Source organism: Panthera pardus, unplaced genomic scaffold (genome assembly GCF_024362965.1).
Source record: "Panthera pardus isolate Hobbes unplaced genomic scaffold, ASM2436296v1 HiC_scaffold_11, whole genome shotgun sequence".
Lineage (NCBI taxonomy): Eukaryota > Metazoa > Chordata > Mammalia > Carnivora > Felidae > Panthera > Panthera pardus.
Window position 1 is genome coordinate 79,829,766 of NW_026526666.1, and position 23,191 is coordinate 79,852,956.

Here is a 23,191-nt window from a genome sequence, read left to right on the forward strand (position 1 = left end):
GATGTAGGGAAAAGCTTGCTGGAATTGACTGTAAAATCTGCTTAGTAAAGAACTTTGGAAGTAAGATCTGCCTTTCTCCTTTCACTCTAGTCGTTCTTGAAACTTGACAAGATGTTAGTCAAAGGACTCTTTGGCACTAGCTTAAGCATTTGGGATAAGGTGTGTGAGGCCTATGTTTAAAAGGTAATTCTGTTGCTAGGTCTCTGGGCCTCATTTGTATAGTGCAGAATTTCAGAAAGTGCTAGTTTGTTAGCTTGCTGTAAGTAAGCAGAAGAGAAGAAACTTGGAATTCAGAAGTTTGCTCAGTGTTACTTGAAAAAGAAAGCCACAAAGGATTGTTGAAAGTGTAACAGTCCCCCCTCCCATGGGATTTGCTTTGAAAACGCGTGTGGTCAGTACCAGGGATGAGGTCAAGACCTTGTTTTTCTCATACTCCTAGTCCTTGTTTCACTGTGGTTGGCATATGTTTTAGAGGCCAGCCATCCCAAATCCAGAATCTTCTCAGTCCTTTTTTTGGTTCAAGTTTTTATTGCTCCTTTCTGATTGCTACGTTAGGAACCTAATGGATCTCTAGGCAAAAATTAGTACAATGGTTTAGGGGCATAACGGGATCTTAACTACTGAAGTTCAAAGTATTGAGCTATTTGCCCAGCCGTGTTATCTGCCAGGTTACCCAATTTGCAGTTTGCTTATCAATAAAATGAACATAACTTACTTTGGGCAGTTGGGATAGAAATTGATGGATGTGGTGTTTAGCACAGTCCTGGCTCCAAAGTTGCACATGTTACCTTAAAATGTATTTATTAGTCACCAGGGTTCACAGGCAGCAAGTTAAGAATTCTTCTCCCTGTTTGTACAGTGTAATTAGGTATAACCGGCAATTTTAAACTTGATAGCAAAGAATAGAGGAATGTATTCATTTTTGGTAAGCTTTTAGACCATAGAGTCTAAGAGGAAAAAATAGGAATATATCCTTCAGGCTGAAGGGCTTGGGAAGTCCTGGGAGAGGCCTTTTAACTTGGGCAAGTTACTTCATTAAACAGAGATTCTTACTTAATGTTACCAGTTGTATGTGGGTAAATTGGTATTTTTAGTATTTGGCCCAATGTTGGGTAGATGTTAAGTGCGGAGACAAGGTGGGAGAAAATAAGCCTGAGAAAGCTTAGAGCTCAAAATGTGACAAAGTCCACATGATTCTGTAGCAAATGATGTGTGAGGCTGTAGTGTCTTGGCCTAAAATGAGTTTCAAACATACTGAAGTCAGAGGAACCCGATATTCCCCAAACTGATTTTATAGATTCAGTGCGGTCCCAGATGACTTATTTTTTAAATTTACTTTTGAAAGAACATGAGCAGGGGAGGGGCAAAGAGAGGGGGAGACAGATTCCAAAGCAGGCTCCACATTGTCAGCGGAGAACCTGATGTGGGACTCGAACTCAAGGTGTTCATTCGTGAGATCATGCCCTGAACTAAAACCTAGAGTCAGATGCTTAACAGACTGAGCCACCCAGGCGGCTCCCCCAGATGAGTTTTTAAAGTTTATTTTGAGAGAGGGAACACAAGAGGGGCAGATAGAGAACCCCAAGTAGGCTCCACATTGTCAGTGTAGAGCCCTACTTGGGGCTAGAACCTATGAACCTGTGAGACCATGACCTGAGCTGAAGCCACCCAGATGCCCCTCCCAGATAACTTTGAAATCGATAAGCTGATTGGGGCGCCTTAAGCGTCCGACTTCAGCTCAGGTCACGATCTCGCGGTCCGTGAGTTCGAGCCCTGCATCGGGCTCTGGGCTGATGGCTCAGAGCCTGGAGCCTGCTTCTGATTCTGTGTCTCCCTCTCTCTCTGCCCCTCCCCCGTTCATGCTCTGTCTCTCTCTGTCTCAAAAATAAAAAATAAACGTTAAAAAAAAAAAAAAAAGAAATCGATAAGCTGATTGATTCTAAGATTCATATGGAGGTTTACCTCCTACCATGTGCAAAAATTAGAGCAAACTACCCTTAAACTCAGGTATTCTGGTTGCTAATGCTGTATAATAAATTTATCCAAAGGAATTTGGTACTTCGATCAGTTTTGTGAGTCAGGAATTTTAAAAGCGCTTGACTTGGCCATTTTTGTTTGGGATCTCCTGAAAGTGCAGTCAGTTGATGGGCTGTAGTCCTCTAAAATTTCAGCTTCACATTTAAGATGGCTTATTGGTTGACATGGTAGAAGGTGGTTTTTGGCCAAGAGCTTACCTTGGGCTGTTGCCTGGAGTGCCTATTTATGGCTTCAGCATGACCATCTCAGAGTAGTCAGACTTACATGGCAACTGGCTTCCCTCAGAGTAAGAATCCCAAGAAGCCCCCATGAAAGCTGTATGACCTTTGTGACATGGCTTTGTCACTTCCTCCATGCTCTGTCTAAACAGTCACAGCTCAAGCAGATTTAAGGGGAGGGGATCTGTCCCCCCCCCACCTCTCACCTCTAATTGGAGGAGTGTCAGAATTTGCAGGTATGTTTTTTGTTTTTGTGTTTTGACTTTAATTTTTAAGTGCAAATATGTTTTTTTGTTTCCTTATTTTGAGAGACAGCGGAGGAGGGGCAAAGAGAAAAACCCAAGAAGGATCCTCGCTGTCAACGCAGAGCCCGACATAGGGCTCAAACCCATGAACAGTGAGATCATGACCTGAGCCAAAACCAAGGGTCAGATGCTCAACCGACTGAGCCACCCAGACAGATAATGTTTTAAGACCACTACTGTCTTGAAATTCATAGGCTAATTAGTTATCTGTTTATTTTTTCATTTATCAGCAATACATTTGATCTTAGCCAAAAGACCAAAAAGTGATCACAAACCAGCAGTGGATTTTGTTGTCTCTTGTGCATATACATATTTAAACAAGTGGAGATACAAAGATGTCCTGTCCTCAAGATGCTCTTCTGGTGGGGAGGTCTACATAGTTGAGAAGGAAGAGAAACCTACACTTTTATGTAGGTCACAGAAGTTTATTCTAATAATATTCTTCACAACCATTCACTAGTCCTAGACATATGCTGAAGCATGAAAGTAAGAGAATGATCTGTGTAGTGGTAGGCAGTTGGATATTATTTATTTTTAAGTAAGCTCTGTGCCCAACATGGGGCTCAAACTCATGACTCCAAGATCAGGAGTCGCATGCTCCACCAAAAGGCAGCTAGATGCCCCTGACTATTGTTTTAGATGGAGATTTTAACAAACAGTGCGCTTAGCAATCATACACAGAAGGGATAAAAAGGAAGCAGGGTTAGAGGAAAGTTGAAATGTGATGTTACAACAGAGGTCTCAGCCGATCCATGAAGTCTTTTAGAGTTGTCCCAAATTGAGTTAAGGGGGTCGAGCCCTTTTGTCCCGCCGGATATGGTCTGTCTCTAGTGGAGTTGGGGAAAGATGAGCATACACCTGGACGAGGCATCTCCTTCAACTGAGGACAACTCCCAGAGAGGGACTGCAGTTTTGAGCCTGTAGGACGGCTGGGGAAGCAAGTGCCTTAATTCTAAAAGGGCTATCTGGTGGCATACCAGAGTCCAAAACATGTTTACCTAAAGCTCAGGGAAGACTACTGGACTGGCAGTATATATATGAGAATCATTAGCATCTAGGTAACAGATGAAGTCATGGGAGTAAATAAAATTGTCCAGGAAGTACATATACGATGAGGAGTGAGGCTCCTGGGTGGCTCAAGTCAGTTGAGCATCAGACTTTTGATTTTGGCTCAGGTCATGATTTCACAGTTTGTGGGTTTGAACCCTGAATTGGGGTCTGTGCAGGTAAGTGTGGAACCTGTTTGGGATTCATTCTCTCCCTCTCTCTCTCTCTCTCTCTCTCTCTTTTTCTCTCTGCCCCTCCTGCCCTCCCTGCTTATGCTCTCGCTCATAAATAAATAAACTTAAAAAAAAAGAGCCTGAGGGTGCACTTCTGAGAATACTAGGATTTGGGAGTAAGAAGAGTTCATGAGAGATGAGAGAGGATACAATGAAGTGATTTTAGGGACTCCAGGACAGGAGAGAAGATAAATTATAAAGCAAAGATTTAGAGGCAGAGAAAAGTATTAGAGTCTAGAGTGCAAGTAGATGGCTCACCCTTGGTAGGAGAATTTTTTATTCCTCTGAAACCGGAGGGAGGATTAGGGCATCTGATGTTAACCCTGCTAATGATCCTACTGTTTGCTGTGCTGTGAGTCAAAAGAACCTGTCTTGGGGTGCCTGGCTGGCTCAGTTGGTAGAGCATGCAACTCTTGATTGTGGGGTGGTGAGTTCAAGCCCCATGTTGGGTGCAGAGCTTACCTGAAAAAATGAAAGAACTTTTCTTACTCGGATCCACTGAGTTTCATTTTTAGCACATACGGAAATGCTGGCAAGCTCATGAGCTTGCTTGCTTAGTCATCTTCCTTGGAGTCTTGTTACTCCTTGCCATCCTCTATGAGGTTGGAGTTGTCTTTTGATCATATATAAAGTTCATTTCTTATAGACAACATATTGAATCTTGCCTTTAAAAACTTTTTTTTTAATGTTCATTTTTGAAAGAGAACACAAGGAGGGGTGGGGCGAAGAGAGAGGGGGACACAGAATCTGAAGTAGGCTCCAGGCTCTGAATGTCAGCACAGAGCCTGAGGCAGGGCTTGAACTCACGAACCGTGAGATCATGACCTGAGCTGAAGCCTGACGCTCAACCGACTGAGCCACCCAGGCACCCCTGAATCTTGCCTTTTCATCCAATTTGACGATCTCTGTTTTTTATTTGGAGTCTGCTTTTGACCACATATTTAGTATTATTACCAATATGGATTTAAGTCTCCTACCTTATTCTGTGTTTTCTATTTGTTCTATCTGTTCTATGTTTCCTTTCCCCTCTTTTCCTGCGAAACATAGAACAGATAGAACAAATAGAAAACACAAGAATAAGGTAGGAGACTTAAATCCATATTGGTAATAATACTAAATATGTGGTCAAAAGCAGACTCCAAATAAAAACAGAGATCGTCAAATTGGATGAAAAGGAAGATTCAGGGGTGCCTGGGTGACTTAGTCAGTTAAACATCTTGACTTTGGCCTAGGCATGATCTCGCTATTCCCAAATTCGAGTCCCATGTCATGCTTTGTGCTGACAGCTCAGAGCCTGGAGCCTGTTTCGGATTCTGTGCCTCCCTCTCTCTCTGCCCCTCCTCCACTTGCTCTCTCTCTCTCTCTCTCTCTCTCTCAAAAATAAACATTAAAAAAAATTTTTTTAATAAAAAAATAGAACCTTAAAACATCTTTTCCCCATCCTTTGTGTTATTGTCATACTTTATTTTTGCTTGTGTTATAACCCCTAGAAATAAGTTATTTTTGCTTAAACACTCAAATATATTTTAAACAAGTTTGAAAATTAGGGAAAATGTCATATATATGCATATATGGCCTTTTCTCAAGAACTAATTCCAGTGTCTTTACTGCTAATGCCACAGTTGTTTAACAAGGTTCCTCTGTTTTGGATAGACAGAACATGAATGTTTCCCTGGCCTGTGTAAGCTCTAGGTTCATTTACAACTCCTTGATTGTTCTTTGTTTTTGTTTTTGTTTTTTTAAGTTTATTTTTGAGACAGAGATGGTGTGAGTGAGAGAGGAGCAGAGAAAGAGGGAGAGAGAGAAACCCAAGCAGGCTCCATGCTGTCAGCACAGAGCCCGGAGTGGGACTTGAACTCACAAAACCATGAGGTCATGACCTGAGCCAAAATCAAGAGTCCAACACTTACCTGACTGAGCCACCCAGGTGCCCCCGCAGACAAAGAACAATTACTAAAAAAAAGAACAATCGGGTCACCTGGGTGGCCCATTTGGTTAAGCATCCAACTCTTGGTTTCGGGTTGGGTCATGATCTCACGGTTGGGGAGTTCGAGTTCCATGTCAGGCTCTGCACTGATAGTGGAGCCTGCTTGGGATTCCCTCTCTCCTCCTCTCTGTACCCCTCCTCTGCTCACACTCTATGTGTGTCTCTCAAAATAAAGTCACTAATTAAATATTAAATAATTGTACTTTGATCTTGTGGAGTCTCATTCTATATGTGCACAGTTTGGTGCAAGGATTCAAATGCCAAAGATTTCTAAAGAAGCTTTATACACTGGGTGCCCAGCTGGCTCAGTAGGTAGAGCATGCAATCTTGATCTCCAGGTTGTAAGTTGGAGCGCCATATTGGGTGTACAGATTACTTAAAAATTAAGTTTTAAATGGAGCACCTGGTGACTCAGTCAGTTAAGCATCCGACTCTCAATCTTGGCTCAGGTCATGATCTCATGGCTCATGGGTTTGAGCCCTGCGATGGGCTCTGTGCTGACAGTGCAGAGCCTGCTTGGGATTCTGTCTCTCCCTTTGTCTGCTCCTCTCCCTCTTTGTCTGTCTCTCTCAAAATAAATAAGTAAACTTAAAAAAAATTAAAACTTAAAAAAAAAAGAGGCTTTATATCGATTTCTTTCTCTGCATAGCTCCCTCCATTCTAGTGGTCTGCTCTACAGATTCCAGCTGCTTCAGCCTCATCAAACGTCCATCTCTTCTCCTCAGTGCAGCAGACTATCAAGCTCTGCTTGCAGCCCTTTTCCTATCCAGCTAATTGGATAATGCCTCCAGGCAGGTAGCTATGACAAGCCCTCACCTCATTTGTTACTTTTTTTTCAGGATCACAGTACTGCATAGCCTGTTTTCCAGTGTGTTATGAACTGGCTTGTATCCCTCCCAAATTCGTGTATTGAAGCCTTATCTAGTACATATCAGAATAGGACTGTATTTGGAGATAGGGCCTTTAAACAGGTATTTAGGGGCACCTGGGTGGCTCAGTCGGTTAAGTGTCTGGCTCTTGGTTTCAGCACAGGTCATGATCTCATGGTTCATGGATTCGAGCCCCGCATCAGGCTCCATGCTGACAGTGTGGAGCCTGCTTGGGATTCTGTCTCCCTCTCTCTGTGCCCCTATCCTGCTCACTCTCTATCTCTCCCTCTCAAAATAAATAAACATTAAAAAAATTATTTTAATACAGAAAATAAACAGGTAATTAAATTAGGTCAAAAGTTTGGGCTCTAAACCAATATGACTGGTGTCCTTATAAGAAGGGGAAGAGATGCAAAGGCTATGCAAGAACACAGTAAAACAATGTCAGTGGGCAAGCCAAGAAGGAAGGCCTCAGAAAAAGTCAAACCTGATACCCTGATCTTGGACTTTTGGCCTCCAGACTTATAAGAAAATTAATTTATATTATTTAAGCCATCCAGTCTGTGATTTTTATTAAGGCAGCCCTAGCAATCGAATGCACAATGTGGGGTGCCTGGGTGGCTCAGTTGGTTAAGCTTCTGATTCTTGATTGAGGCTCAGGTCATGACCTCATGGTTTGTGAGTTTGAGCCCTTAGTTGGGCTCTGTGCTGATGGCATGGAGCCTGCTTGGGATTCTCTATCTCCCTCTCTGCCCTTCCCCTCTCAAAAATAAATAAACACACATTAAAAAAAAAATAATGCATAATGTACAGTGAACAGTTATTCAATATACTTTGCATAGTTTTCTGGTTGTTTTTTTGTTTTCGTTTTGTTTTTTAGGCTTTTTTAAATTTTCTGGTTGTTTACGGAAGGACAAATCTGGTACCAGTCCTGTGTCTGAGCTAGAAGCTGAATCCAACAGATTTGTTTTACCAGAGGACAGAACAAGTTGGAAAAAGTTATAAATATTCATGCAAGTCTCTATTTTACACTGGAAAACATGATGAATATTAAAAAAAAACAGCTTTATTAAAGTATTAAAGTTATAACATCTACAATAAGCTTTCTCTCTCTGCCCCTCCACTGCTGGCACACCCATGTGCGCGCTCTCTGTCTCTCAAAAATAATAGGGGTGCCTGGCTGGCTTAGTCGGTTAAGCATCCTACTTCAGCTCAGGTCATGATGTCACATGAGATTTGAGCCCCACATGGGTCTCTCTGCTGTCAGCACAGAGCCCACTTTGTATTTATTCTCTGTCACCCTCTCTCTCTGCCCCTTCCCCACTTGTTCTTTCTCTCTCTCAGTCTCTCTTTCAAAATAAATGAACTTTAAAATAAATAAATAATTTTAAAATATACATAAAAAAAAAGAAATTCCATTTATTCAAATTGGTGATTCTGGTTTCCTTCTCTCTCTCTCTCTCTCTCTTTCTCTCTCTTTTTTTTTTTTTTCTTATTTGGGGCACCTGGATGGCTCAGTTGGTTAAGTGTCCAACTTTAGCTCAGGTCACGATCTCCCAGTTTGTGGGTTCAAACCCCGTGTTGGGCTCTGTGGTGACAGCTCAAAGCCTGGAGCCTATTTCAAATACTGTCTTCCTCTCTCTGCCCCTCCCCCGCTCATCCTCCATCTCTCTCTCTCTCAAGAATAAATATTAAAATTTTTTTAAGTAAATAAAGTTTATTTATTTATTTTGAGAGAGCAAGAGAGCATGAGTTGGAGGGGGTGGGGCAGAAAGAATCCCAAGCAGGCTCTACACTGGTCAGCACAGAGCCTGACTCCGGACTTGGTCTCATGAATTGTGAGATCATGACCTGAGCCGAAACCAAGAGCTGGTCACTTAACTGACAGACACCCAGGTACCCCTCCTTCTATATCTTCTTATTTAAATAGTTTTATAGATTGTTATATTTTGAAATTAGATTTTTAAAAAATTAAATTGCAAGTTTTTCTTTTATAGTTATCATGAAAGAATTCTTGGTTAATATTTATTTTTTCTTTTGTACATACCATTTTGTGAAATGTCACTATTTTCCATTTTTTGTTATACAATGCATAATCATCAAAGTTTTATTTCTTGGATTTAGTCATTCTTTATAAAATAGCCAGAAGTTCCCAAGACTTTTAAATTGTCTTCTTTTCCATCCAGTTTATCTTTTTGCAACACATTCTTCCTATTCTGTGAACCTAGCAGGTTTTTAAATCTATAGCACAGTTTTATATAAATTTAACACTGTGTATTAATCTTATATACTTGATCTGATTCTTTTTTCTTTTATTCTTTTTTTGTATTTCATTGCTGGGCTCTTGCATCTTTCTGATTGCTGTCCTATGTTGCTTCCTACCGTCTGTGGCCTCCTGACTATTCAGGCTGTTCACCATTCTTTACATCCTCTCAGTACTTATTTTATTTCCTTCTCCTTTGAGCCTAAATTTCCTCTGGATCCACATAGGGTGCCTTAACTTCCACAGGCTGCTTGCACTTCTTCCTTTTCTACTGTTTTCTTTTTCTTCCCTGGACAAACGTGTTCATCCATTTAAAAAATAGCCACCATGGGGGCTCCTGGGTGGCTTAGTCGTTTAAGTGTCTGACTCTTGATTTCAGCTCAGGTCACGATCTCACGGTTTGTGGGATCAAGCCCCACGTCAGGCTCTGTGCTGACAGCGTGGAGCCTGCTTGGGATTCTCTCTGTCTCTCTCTTTCTGCCCCTCCCCTGCTCACGTGTGTGCTCTCTCTCTCTCTCTCTCTCTCTCTCTCAAAATAAATACACTTAAAAAAAAATTAGTCACCATGGTCATTTCCTAACCCCCTTTTCTCTTGTGGGTTTTCATCCTCTTTCTTCTCCTTCCCTCCTCCCTTTCTTTTTTGTTTTTTTTTTCCTTAGTGTGTCTTGTTTTGTACAGCCATTACTTGAGCCTGGGGTTTTTTTTGAACTTTTTTTATTTTTTTATTTTTTTAATGTTTAGTTATTTTTGAGAGAGAGAGAGAAAGAGACAGAGATGGAGTGTGAGCAAGGGAGGGAGGGCTTTGAGAGGAAGACACAGATTCCGAAGTAGGCTCCAGGCTCTGACCTGTCAGCACAGTGCCTGATGTGGGCCTTGAACTCACAAATCGTGAGAACATGACCTGAGGTGAAGTTGGACACTTAACTGACTGAGCCACCCAGGTGCCCCCTTCTTTTTTTTTATAAGGTGTTCTAAGATGTGGGGGCGCCTGGGTGGCTCAGTTGGTTGTGCATCCGACTTCGGCTCAGGTCGAAGCCCCGCATCAGGCTCTGTGTTGATAGCTGGGAGCCTGGAGCCTGCTTCAGATTCTCTGTCTCCCTCTCTCTCTTCTCCTCCCCTGCTTGTGCTCTGTCTCTCTCTGTCTCTCAAATATGAATAAATGTAAAAAAAAAAAATTTTTTTTGAAAAAAAAAGGTGTTCTAAGATGTGGCTTATAGAACCACAAAATATCATCTAGTTCATCTAGTTCCTTTTGGTTATGAGGAAACAGACCCAGAAAAGATAGCAGGTGCCAACCTTGCTGTGTTCAGTTTTTTCACAGAATGTTTCTTCAGCTCATGTTCAGACAAGCTGGTTAGAACTGAAAGGATACAATTGATTTAAAAGTTTTCTTCTAATGGGGCGCCTGTGTGGCTCAGTCACAGGCTCAGTCAGTTAAGTCTCTGTAAGTGTCTGACTCTTGATCTTGGCTCAGGTCATGATCTCACAGTTTGTGGGTTTGAGCCATGCATCGGTCTCTGTGCTGATGGTGTGGCGTCTGCTTGAGATTCTCTCCATCTCTCAGCCCTTCCCCTGCTCATGCTTGGTCTCTCTCTCTCTCACTCTCTCTCAAAATAAGTAAACTTAGGGGCACCTGGGTGGCCCAGTCAGTTAAGCATCCAACTTCAGCTCAGGTTGTGATCTCATGGTTCATGGGTTTGCGCTTCATGTCGGGCTGTGTGCTGACAGCTGAGAGCCTGGAGCTTGCTTCAGATTCTGTGTCTCCCTCTCTCTCTGCCCCTCCCCTGCTCATGCTTTTTCTCTCTCTCTCTCCCTCTCCCCGCCCCCCCCCCCCCGCATAAGTAAACAAACAAACTTAAAAAAAAAAGTTGCCCTCTAACACAGTGATTCCCAAAGTTGATTGTGCCTTACAATCACCCGAGGAGCTTTTTTTTTTTTTTTTTTTTTTTAATTTTTAACCTTTATTTATTTTTTTGAAACAGAGAGAGACAGAGCATGAATGGGGAAGGGTCAGAGAGAGGGAGGCACAGAATCCGAAACAGGCTCTAGGCTCTGAGCCGTCGGCACAGAGCCCGACGCGGGGCTCAAACCCACAGACCGAGAGATCATGACCTGAGCCGAAGTTGGACGCTCAACTGACTGAGCCACCCAGGCGCCCCCGGAGGAGCTTTTAAAACAATAGCTTCATTAGCTTTTCCCCAGACTTACTGAATCAGAGTCTCCAGGGGTAGGACAGATGGGACTTTATCTGAATAGCTTATGTCTTGCCAGATTTGGGAACTGATGTTCTAAGGCACTAAAAGAAGAGGTGAGAAAATGTTTACTTGCCTTTGGAGTAAAATTCTCTTTGCTAAAAAATTAAACTAATTTGGCAAGCAAGACAGTGGCAACTTAGGTTGTGACACAAAGTAGGTGACATTTGTTGAGTCTTTGTAGTGTACTTAGCAAACAACTTTTCACACATCAATCCATTTAATCCTCAACGCAACATTGAGTTAGATTCCCATATTATCCGCATTTTACATTTAAGGAAACAGAAATCTGAAAAGATGAAGTAAATCACCTTGGTTCACAGAGTAGTCAAGTGGAGAAGCAGATGACCCAGAGCTGGCTAGAGTTAACTGTTGGGAATTTTTCTAGAACTTTTGTACCCTGTATCTGGAAACCGTTAGAATTTGATTCATCTTTCTGAATATATACTAGTAGGCATTAAGCTGTATTCCTTTCTCATTTATAGTGGTATTTAAATTCTGTAACACATAATGAAGTTTATGTTCTTTAAATATATAGATTACAGGGGCACCTGGGTGGCTCAGTTGGTTAAGCATCCGACTTTGGCTCAGGTCATGATCTCGCGGTTTATGTATTCAAGCTCTACGTTAGGCTCTGCACTGATAACTCAGAGCTTGGAGCCTGCTTCGGATCCTGTGTCTCTCTCTCTGTTCCTCCTCCACTCATGCTCTCTCTCTCTCAAAATAAATAAATAAACATTAAAAAAAAAAAAAAAAAAGACACTCTTAACTGACTGTGCTGCCCACATGCCCTGCCAGTTGATTTTGGGGGTGGGTGGGGTGGGAATGTGTGTGTGTGTAAAACATGTTTATACACATGTTTTACATGTGTATATATATACATGTTCCCACCCCCATATATAGACACACACACACACACACACACACACACACACACACACACACCCATGTAAAATCTGGTCTAAAAGTATGATTTGTTTTTCAGAAAATGAACTCAAATAGTGTCTTTAAAAAATTTTTTTCTTTAAATGTTTTTATTTATTTTTGAGAGAGAGATAGAGCATGAGCAGGGGAGGGGCAGAGAGAGAGGGAGACACAAAACCCAAAGCAGGCTCCGGGCTCTGAGCTGTCAGCACAGACCGCGGCTGTGGCTCGAACCCACAGACCCCGAGATCATGACCTGACCCGAAGTCGGACACTCAACCGCCTGAGCCACCCAGGCGCCCCATCAAATAGTGTCTTTTGTGAAAATGAAATCTGGTACACAATCATACTTCTCTCAATTTGAAGATACTCAAAATCCAAGGAACTAATCAGTTAATTCTGAAACAGAATTTATTCGGTCATGTATTAAAACTCTTGCATTTAATTATTTCATAAGAAAAGCCCCTAAGTCTTGCCCTCTGAGCTCTTTAATAATAATTTAAGGTAGTTTTAGCAAGCTTGTTAGTTGTTTTGTAAGCCTACAGCAAATCAGAAAAAAAGGCTGCTTTGGGGCAACTGACCGGCTCAGAGAAAGCATGCCACTCTTGACCTCAGGGTCATGAGCTCAAGCCCCATGTTGGGTGTAGAGATTTTTTTTTTTAATTTTTTTTAACATTTATTCATTTTTGAGAGTGGGAGAGACAGAGCATGAGTGGGGGGAGGGGCAGAGAGTGGGAGACACAGACAGAAGTGGCTCCAGGCTCTGAGCTGTCAGCAGAGCCTGACACAGGGCTCAAACTGACGGACCGCGAGATTATGACCTGAGCTGAAGTTGGGCGCTTAAGCGACTAAGCCACTCGGTGCCCCCGGGTGTAGAGATTATTAAAACACACACAAACACACACACAAAACAAAGCAACAACAACAACAAAACAAACCTTAAAAAACAAGGAAAGAAAAAGGGCTGCTTTGATTTAGCATGCTGATAGTGAAGAGTGCCTGCCATGTGTTTGCTTAATGCCAAGAGGCTGCTTTCTCTGAAGAGGATTTCTTCTTTCCTACTAAAGTAACTTCTTTTGGCTCTTAGAGCTTTGCCTCAAGTGTCACCATTTTTTGGTACCTTCTCCAAATGCTTATTTATCACCCAACCGACTGAAACACCCAGGTGCTCCTCTAGCACACTTTTAAAGAACTTGTTCCAGGGGCGCCTGGGTGGCTTGGTCGGTTAAGTGTCTGACTTCGGCTCAGGTCATGATCTCACAGTCCGTGAGTTCGAGCCCCGCGTCGGGCTCTGTGCTGACAGCTCAGAGCCTGGAGCCTGTTTCAGATTCTGTGTCTCCCTCTCTCTCTGCCCCTCCCCTGTTCATGCTCTGTCTCTCTCTGTCTCAAAAATAAATAAACGGGGGCGCCTGGGTGGCGCAGTCGGTTAAGCGTCTGACTTCAGCTAGGTCACGATCTCGCGGTCTGTGAGTTCGAGCCCCGCGTCAGGCTCTGGGCTGATGGCTCGGAGCCTGGAGCCTGTTTCCAATTCTGTGTCTCCCTCTCTCTCTGCCCCTCCCCCGTTCATGCTCTGTCTCTCTCTGTCCCAAAAATAAATAAAAAAAAAATAATAAATAAAAAATAAACGTTAAAAAAATTAAAAATAAATAAATAAATAAAGAACTCGTTCCAGATATAAAAATTTTAAAAGACAGGGCATCTGGGTGGCTCAGTCGGTTGGGTGTCTGACTTTGGTGCAGGTCATGATCTGACACTTTGTGAGCTGGAGCCCCGCATCAGGTTCTCTACTGTCCGCACAAAGCATGCTTTGGATCCTCTGTCCACCTTTCTCTCTGCCCTTCCCCAACTTGTGCACACGTGCTCTCTCTCTCTCAAATAAATAAGCATTTAAACAAATCTTTAAAAAACAAAGTAAAGAAGACTTCCTTTTATACTCAAGATGGAGCATCAGAAACCAGATCTACCCCTACTGCCTAAAACAAAACAAATAAACAAAAACCCAGGCAACATACATGATGTAATGGTTTTCAAAGCACTGGACGTCAGAGAGCGGACGGTGGTTGTTGAGAGATGAGAAATAAATGAGGAGAGACTCCTAGTTGTCCCAGCACACTGCCTTGGGAGAGCTTCTGGGCTATGGTGCAGGAAGAGGAACCAGGTAGAGGTCAGTGAACTGAGTTAAAGGAGATGCCGCTGAGTATCCCGGGTGGCTGCAGTTCATAGGAAAGACAGCCTTACCCAGAGAGACAACCCCAGATACTGGATAAAAGAACCTGAAGCAGATAGTCCTTTAGCGTGAAGTATTATGCTTACTTGGCTAGGAGTTAGGCTGTGTTTACTGTTTCCTATAGCTGTGGTGTTAGAGGCTAGGCTTTGTGTCCCTGTTTTTCTCCTTTGTTGCCTTGGGCATCCCTAGAGACTCCTTAAATACGGCCTGAGGCTTGAAGTCCTTTTAGCTGTCATCCTCTGCTATTATACAGGAACCCTACTGACGTGGTTATGAGGTATGGAGGAAGAGGAAGCATTCTGTAGTCCTATGATTCGGTCTCAGTCAGTGAGCCCGAGTTGGGTATTTTCCTTCCCCCAGGTCTGTTAGGCCTTGGTAAAACCCTAGTCAATTAGGCTCTGGCAAAATGGTTTCCTTTGACAGCAGGCCTTGTGAGTGAGAACAGAGAGACTTGGAAGTATTTCACAATGGTTACTTTCCCTTTCCTTCTGCTGGAAGCACAAGGAGGATTTTTCTAGTTTTCTTTGAGAACCAGTTGGGATCCTGGAGAACTAACACAAGTATGGAAGCTCCCCCTAAGAGTAGGAGAGTGGGTGCCTAGAGATCTGAACTCTCAAGGTTGTCCACACTGAGGGTCTGGCAACCTGTGCATTACAGTTTGAAGTGTTCTACTGGTGCTGGCTAGTTTCTGCTGCAGGCTTTTCCTCCTGGGCTTCCTCACCCGGTTGGCTGTGATTTTCTCTATCTGCCTATCTGTCTCTCCAGTTTGGGGACAGCAGTTTGCCCTGTGACTTCAACTTTCTGGTGAATCTAAGAAGAGCTATGGATTTTCAGTACATTTAGCTTTTCTTGTTGTGAGGACATGAGCATTGACTTCCAGACTCTTTGTGTGTTAGTCTGGAAACTGGACATTTGTAGAGGGTTTCCCTCAAATATTCAGCGGAGTACTAATCAGCTCATGTGTGTGAAGAATCTTCCTGAGGCCAAGATAAAACCATTAGAATAGATTAGAGAACAGTGCCTGGCACTCACGTAGGGCTGAAAATAGTGCCTGGTCCTACCAGCCAGACTGGAAAATCTCCTAATTCTCACTGGGATGATACTCAGGAAGGTCTTGCCTCAGTCTAATTAGCCCTAGACTGAGTACTGCTTCACACTACCAAACAAATTATGAAAGCAAGAACAAAAAGGATCAAGCTATTTACAAGTAACTGAATCAGAACAAAGATCAAGAAGGTTTATAAAAATACAAAAATATCCAGTACTCTTCTTTATCCATTCATCCATCGATGGACATTTGGGCTCTTTCCATACTTTGGCTATTGATAGTGCTGCTATAATCATGGGGGTGCATGTGTCCCTTTGAAACAACACACCTGTATCCCTTGGATAAATACGTAGTAGTGCATTTGCTGGGTCGTAGGGTAGTTCTATTTTTAGTTTTTTGAGGAACCTCCATCCTGTTTTCCAGAGTGGCTGCACCAGCTTACATTCCCACCAACAATGCAAAAGAGATCCTCTTTCTCCGCATCCTTGCCAGCATCTGCTGTTGCCTGAGTTGTTAATGTTAGCCATTCTGACACGTGTGAGGCGGTATCTCATTGTGGTTTTGATTTGTATTTCCCTGATGATGAGTGATGTTGAGCATTCATGTGTCGGTTGGCCATCTGGATGTCTTCTTTGGAGAAGTGTCTATTCATGTCTTTTGCCCATTTCTTCATCGTCTTTAAAGTATCTTTATGTCATCCTCATTTTTGAAGGGTATTTTTCACTGGATATAGAATTGTACATTATCAGCTATTTTCTTCCTGCTCTTTGAAGCTATATCATCTAGCCCCTATTTCTCTCTAGAGGTCAGTAATCAGTCTAACTATTGCTCCTTTTATAGTAAACTCTTCCCACTCTCGACTGATTTTTTTTCTCTTCATGTTTGGCTTTCTGTAGTTTGTTTCTCTATGATATATTTAGGTGTAGGCTACTTTTTATTAATCCTGCTGGGAATGTTTGACTTCTTGAATCTGTGAATTAATGTCTTCCTTTATGGAAAAAAAAATCTCACAAAAAATTCTCAGCAATTACCTCTTCAAATATTAATTCTGCTGCAATCTCTCCTAAGACTCCAATTAAACAAATGTTAGAATTTTTAAATCAAATCCTCTATGACTGGGATGACTAATTTATTGTCCATCTTGGAACACTTCCAATAATAATTAAGCTATTAATAATAACTAAAAGTACTAACCTCAGGACACCAGGCATAAACTGGACTGCCCAATCCACCATGCTACATGGTCACTTTATGTCTTTTATTTTCTCTCCTGCTTTTTTTTTTTTTTTTTTTTTTTTTGTTTACTGACTTATTTTGTGAGAGAGAGAGAGCTCACACAAGCAAGTGGGGAGAGGCAGAGAGAGAGAGCGAGAGAGAGCGAGAGAGTGGGAGAGAGAGAATCCCAAGCAAGCTCCACACTGTCAGTGCAGAGCCCGACACGGGGCTTGAACTTGCAAGATCATGACCTGAGCTGAAGTCAGATGCTCAACCAACTGAACCACTTAGGCGCCCCAATTCTTATTTTCTTTTTGCTTAGCATTTGTACACTGGGGCATGAGTGACATCAAATGTTAGGTTCATCCTCTCCAGATTTTTGCCCTGAGTTCAATCTTGGTCTGGTATTTCTTTAGCAATTTGATTCTTTTAGGGAAGATTTAACAAAAATATTATATGTAGTCTTTTTAGTTGTTATCAGATGGAGTAATGGTCCAAATTTCTAAGTTCACAATTAATAGAAGCTGAAGTCATAGACACATTTAAGTGTTTTTAAATGTATTACTTTAAAAAATATTTTTTTGTTACTGAGTTATAAATCAATTGAATTGTGATCAAAGAATATTGTCTGTATGATACTAATTCTTTGAAATTTTATGAAAGTTGATTTATGACCTGATAATCAATTTTTGTAAATGTTCCATGTGTGCCTGAGAATATGTATTCCCCAAATTGGGGTGCAGTGTTCTATTTATATCTATTGACTCAAACCTCCTATTGGCATTCCTTAAATCTTCTAGAGGTTTGCTTTTTTGTCTGTTCTTCTTATCTGTAATTGAGATTTGTGTTTAATTCTCTAAGTATAGTGGTGGATTTGTTCATTTCTTCCAGTAAATATATGTATTTTTGCTTCAAATATTTGAAGGCTATGTTGTTTGGAATGTATATATTTAGAATTGTTTTTCTTTCTGATACACTGAATTTATTATTATTATGTAGTAACACCATCTCTTTTTTTTTTTTTTTTTTTTTGGTCATAAAGCCTATTTTTAGGGTATTAATGTAGCTATGGCAGCTTTTAGATTACGTTTGCTAGCTACATCTTTTTCAACCTTTTAAGTTCAACGTGTCTGGATCTTTGTTTTAGACAGGTCTCTTTTGAACAGAATATAGAGCTAAATTTGGGGGCGCCTGGGTGGCTCAGTTGGTTGAATGTCTGACTCGATCTTAGCTCAGGTCTTGATCTCAGGGTCATGTGTTGAAGCCCTGTGTTGGGTTCCACACTGTGTGAAGTCTACTTAATACATTTTTTAAAAGTTTCTCTGGATACAGAATTTTAGGTTGATAATAATTTTTTCTTGGTGCTTAAAATAGTATTCCATTTGTCCTCTGTTCATTGTTGCCATTGACAAATCTGCTATCAACTTGTCATTCCTTTGTATGGTTTTTTTGTTTTTTTTGGTTTTGTTTTTTGTTTTGTCTTTTCATTCTGTATGACACTATAGCTCAGATGTAGGTTTCTTTTTATCATCCTTCTTGATATATATTTGTATCTCCTAATTTATAGTTTTAACAGATCCAATAAATTATTGGCCATTATCTCTTCTAGTGTTGGTTCTCTTTCATTCTCTTCATTTTCTGATTTTTCCCCTCTTGAGACTCTGGTTAGACTATTATTACTTTTCATTCTACCCTTCACTTCTCATTTTTTGTCACATCTCATTGTGTCTGTGTCGTATTTTGTTGTCTTTGCTTTTGCTGTGAAATTAAAAAAAAAAAAAATTGCCAAGACCAATGTCAAGAAGCTTACCACCTATGTTTTCTTCAAGGACTTTATTGCTTTAGGTCTTACTTTCAAGTCTTAAATCCATTTTGAGTTGATTTTTGTATATGTAAAGTATGTGTATATTGTAGGATCTAAGTGTTTTGTAGTGGGAGGTCCCAATTTTTATCTATTAAAATAGGTCTTAGGAATCATCTGCCATCTTGTTGTTTCTGTAGCTATCTTAGATCTTCATTAGCCTACTGAACGTTTTTTTTGTTTGTTTGTTTGTTTGTTTTTTCCAGAGACATAGATTCCATAATCCTTTTCTGATATCCTTGTTTTTAACTGTTGTGGCTTGCTGAACCAAAACAGTTAAATTTGACACAAATTCAATGTTCTTTCCTTCAAGAATTAATCCTCCTCCTGGGCTCAAGTACTGAACAAGGAACACCTAGCCTCACATAAACTTGTGGATGTATTTTTTACCCGAGAAATCTCAGATATCCACAAAAGACTGGAAATCTCAGATTTCTACACAATTCTCCCAAATAACAAGCTTGATAGGGAAATAGGCATACACAAATCTGATTTTGTAATGGAAGTGCAGTGTAATATCCTTGGGTCATGTTAATGACTACAGATCATGGGAACAGAAGCCAGTTCCTTTCTATTTCCCCAGAATTTGTCAACCCTTAGTTTCTTCTTTTTCTTTTGAAGGAGACTGAGTTCTGCATTGATGTGATTGAAGTCCCTCCACAGGATTCCTTTGGGGCTCTTCACAATAACTGCATCCTTTCAGAGTAATGTGGACACTTTCTGGAATGTTGATAGTATGATAGTTCTTCAGTCTTGTAGTAGATGTGGCCAAGAATTTTAAAGTCTATCTTGTGAGGCATTTTTGTTGAATCCTTTTTAGTAGTTATATATCTCTTTCTCTAATCTGGGAAATTAAAAACATTTTTAAAAATTTGGACTTAATTTAAAAAATTTGGACTAATCTGGCTGGCTCAGTTGGTGGAGCATGCTACTCTTGATCGCAGGGTTGCAAATTTGAGTTCCACATTGGGTGTAGAGATTACTTAAAAATAAAATCTAATAAACAAACCAAAAACAAAACAAAACAAAACAAAACAAAACAAAACCCTTTGTACTTAATTTCAAACTTACAAAAAGTTTTAAGAATAAGAGTAGTACAAAGAACATCCGTGTATCATCATTGGCTCAGTGTCACCTACTTATTTTATTTATTTAAACAATTAAAAAAAATTGTTTTTAACGTTTATTCATTTTTTGAGAGACAGAGAAACGGAGCACGAGTGGGGAGGGGCAGAGAGAGAAGGAGACACAGAATCCAAAGCAGGCTCTAGGCTCCGAGCCCTGTGTCAGGGGCTGGAACTTACAAACTGTGAGATCGTGACCTGAGCTGAAGCCAGACACTGAACTGACTGAGCCACTCAGGCACCCCTCAGTGTCACCTATTGGTAACATTTTACTCCATTTACTTTACCATGAGTGCTCTTTTTCTGTGCATACAGATGTGTATTACACATGTAATAATTTTTTTTTTTTTAAAGAACCTTTTGGTTGTAGTTGCTATTTTGGGAAATAATTTACTCCTCCCCACCCCTTTCTGGAACTCATTTTATACAGATGTTATTTCTACTTCTATTCTTCATATCTCAACTTTTTTTCATTCCTTCCATTTCTTTATGCTTCCTGTTGCTTCAGGACAATTGCTTACCCTGATCTCTTTATCAGGTTATTATTTTTCCTTGGCTGTAGGCTTTCTGTTGTTCAACCTGCCTCTTTCCCCCCAAATTTTCCCATTTTTTTTTATTGTAGTAAAACACACATAAAATGTGCTATCTTAACCATTTTTTAAAAATTAATGTTTATTTATTTTTGAAAGAGAGAGAGAGAGAGAGAGATCAGGGGAGGGACAGAGAGAGGGAGAGAGAGAATCCCAAGAAAGCTCTACACTGTCAGTGCAGAGCCCAACATGGGGCTTGATCCCACGAACTGTGAGATGACCTGAGCCAAAATTAAAGAGTTCAGAGCTTAACCAACTGAGCCTCCCAGGCACCCCTTAAACATTTTATTTTTTAGTTGGCTCCACATCCAACATGGGGCTCAAATTCATGACCTCAAGTTCAAGAGTTGCATGCTCTACCAACTGAGCCAGCCAAGCATCCTTTCATTGCAGTTTTGATGTTCCTTAATGATTGGTGGTATTGAGGATCTTTCCATGTGTTCATTGGATATTTGTTTATCTTCTTTGGAGAAATGTGTATTCAAAATCTTTGAACATTCTTGAATCTCATTTTTGTTGTTGCTATTGTCAAATTTAGGAGTTCTCTATATTCTTATATTAATTGCTTATTAGATTAATTGCAAATATTTTCTCTCTCTGTGAGTTGCCATTTTATCCTGTTGATAATGTCTTTTGGTGTACAAGATTTATAATTTTTCATTAAATTTATCTATTTCTTTTTTTTTTTTGCTTACGCATTTGGTGTCATATCCAAGAAGTCATTGCCAAATCCAGTATCATAAAGCTGTGCCCTATACTTTATTCTAAGAGTTTTATAGTTTTAGGTCTTACCTCTAGGTCATGATCCATTTTGTGTTAATTTTTGTTTATAATGTTAGATAAGAGTCCAACTTCATTCTTTTGTATGTGGATATTCAATTTTTCCAGTAGAATTTAAAGAAAATACTATCTCCCCCCCCGCTTTTTTATGTTTATTTATTATTTTTGAGAGAGAAAGACAGACTGCAAGTGGGGAGGAACAGAGAGAGAGAGAGGGAGACACAGAATCCGAAGCAGGCTCCAGGCTCTGAGCTGTCAGCACAGAGCCTGACATGGGCCTCAAACTCATGAGTTTCAAGATCATGACCTAAGCCAAAGTCAGATGCTTAACTGACTGAGCCACCCAGGTGCCCAGAGTCTTTTCCCCTTTGAATGGCCTTGGGACTCTTGTTGCAAATCATTTGATTATATATCTGGTTTATTTTTGGAGTGTCTGCTCTCATTGTTTTATATGCCTATCTTTATGCCAGTATCACACTGTTTTGATTATTGTAGCTTTGTGTATTTTCTAGTTTTCCCTCTTGTTGATTTCTAACTTCATCTCATTGTGGTCAGAGAAGATACCTATCTTTTAAAATCAGCTGAGTCTTAATTGTAGCCTAACACATGGTCTGCCCTAGAAAATGTCCCACATGTGCTTGAGAAAAATGTGTATTTTGTTGTTAAGCGTCCTGTATATTTCTGTTAAATCTAGTTTTGATTTATTGTGTTGTTCACGTCCTCTGTTTCTTTACATAACTTCTATGTGGTTGTTCTATCCATTACAGAGAATAGGAGGTTTCCAGCTGTTATTGTAGAACCATTTCTTCCTTTAATTCTGTAAATATTTGCTTCATATATTTTGATGTTCTGACATTATGTGCATACATGTTTATAGTTGTTATATCTTCTTGCTGTACTTGCCCTTTTTATTAATATATGATGTCCCTGTCTCTTGTAACTTTTCCTTTAAAAATTTTTAAAAATTTTCAATTGAAAATTTTTTTTGATGTTTATTTATTTTTGAGAGAGAGAGAGTGAGAGAGCAGGGCAGGGCAGAGAGAGACGGAGACACAGAATCTGAAGCAGGCTCCAGGCTCTGAGCTGTCAGCACAGAGCCTGATGTGGGGCTCAAACTCGTGAACCGTGAGATGATGACGTGAGCTGAGGTCAGACACTCAACCTACTGAGCCACCCAGGCACCCCTAATTTTTATTTTTTAAAGTAAGCTCTATGCATAGTATGGGGCTTGGACTCAACCTCTAGATCAAGAGTCACATGCTCTACTGACTGAGCCAGCCAGGTGCCCCTCTTGTAACCTTTTTTAAGTATATTCTGCCTGATTTTGTATAGTCACCTCTGCTCTCTTTTTGTTACTGTTTGCATAAAATATATTTTTCTATTTTTCCATTTTTTCTTCTTCCTTCCTTAGTTTTCACACCCAGCATAGAGCCTATGTGGGACTTGAACCTGAGATCAAGACCAGAGCTGAGATCAAGAGTTGGATGCTTAACTGACTGAGCCACCCAGGCTCCCATTTTTCCACTTTCAACCTGTGTCTTTGAATCTGAGTATTTTGTAGACAGCATATTATTGTATCATTTTTAAAAAAATTCAATCTGCCAATCTCTTTTTGTCAGAGTTTAAAAGTAATCTAGAGTAATCTAGAAAAAACATTTTCAGCTTGTTCACTTCCTTGGCCACCTTCCTAGAAAATTTGGCCTGTGTAAACAGGGAGAAGGATCAAGAGTCAGCACCATTTCCTAGATATAATGTAAGAATGAATGAGATCATGTAAATAAAAAAGTTACTTTTTACTTTCCTCCTTTTTAATGTTCTTGGTAGATGGTCAACACTCAATAAAATGGTACTTAATACTGATCATTTAAATTAATTAATTTACTTATATTGAGAGAGAGTGTGAGCCAGGCAGGGGTAGAGAGAGAATCCAAGAGGCTGCCACTGTCAGCACAAAGCCCGACATGGGGCTTGAACTCACGAATTGTGAGATCATGACCTGAGCCAAGATTGAGTTGGATGCTTAACCGACTGGGCCACCCAGGTACCCCAAAACTGATAATTTTAAGTTGACATTGTATATATCGTAATTCTTCTGCCTCGCTTTTATTAATTGAACTCATTTGGCAAACATCAAAATCATATCAAATAAAACTCTCCATCTAATCCATACATATTCTCTGTTCTCTTTAAATTCTCCTTACTAATCTCTAG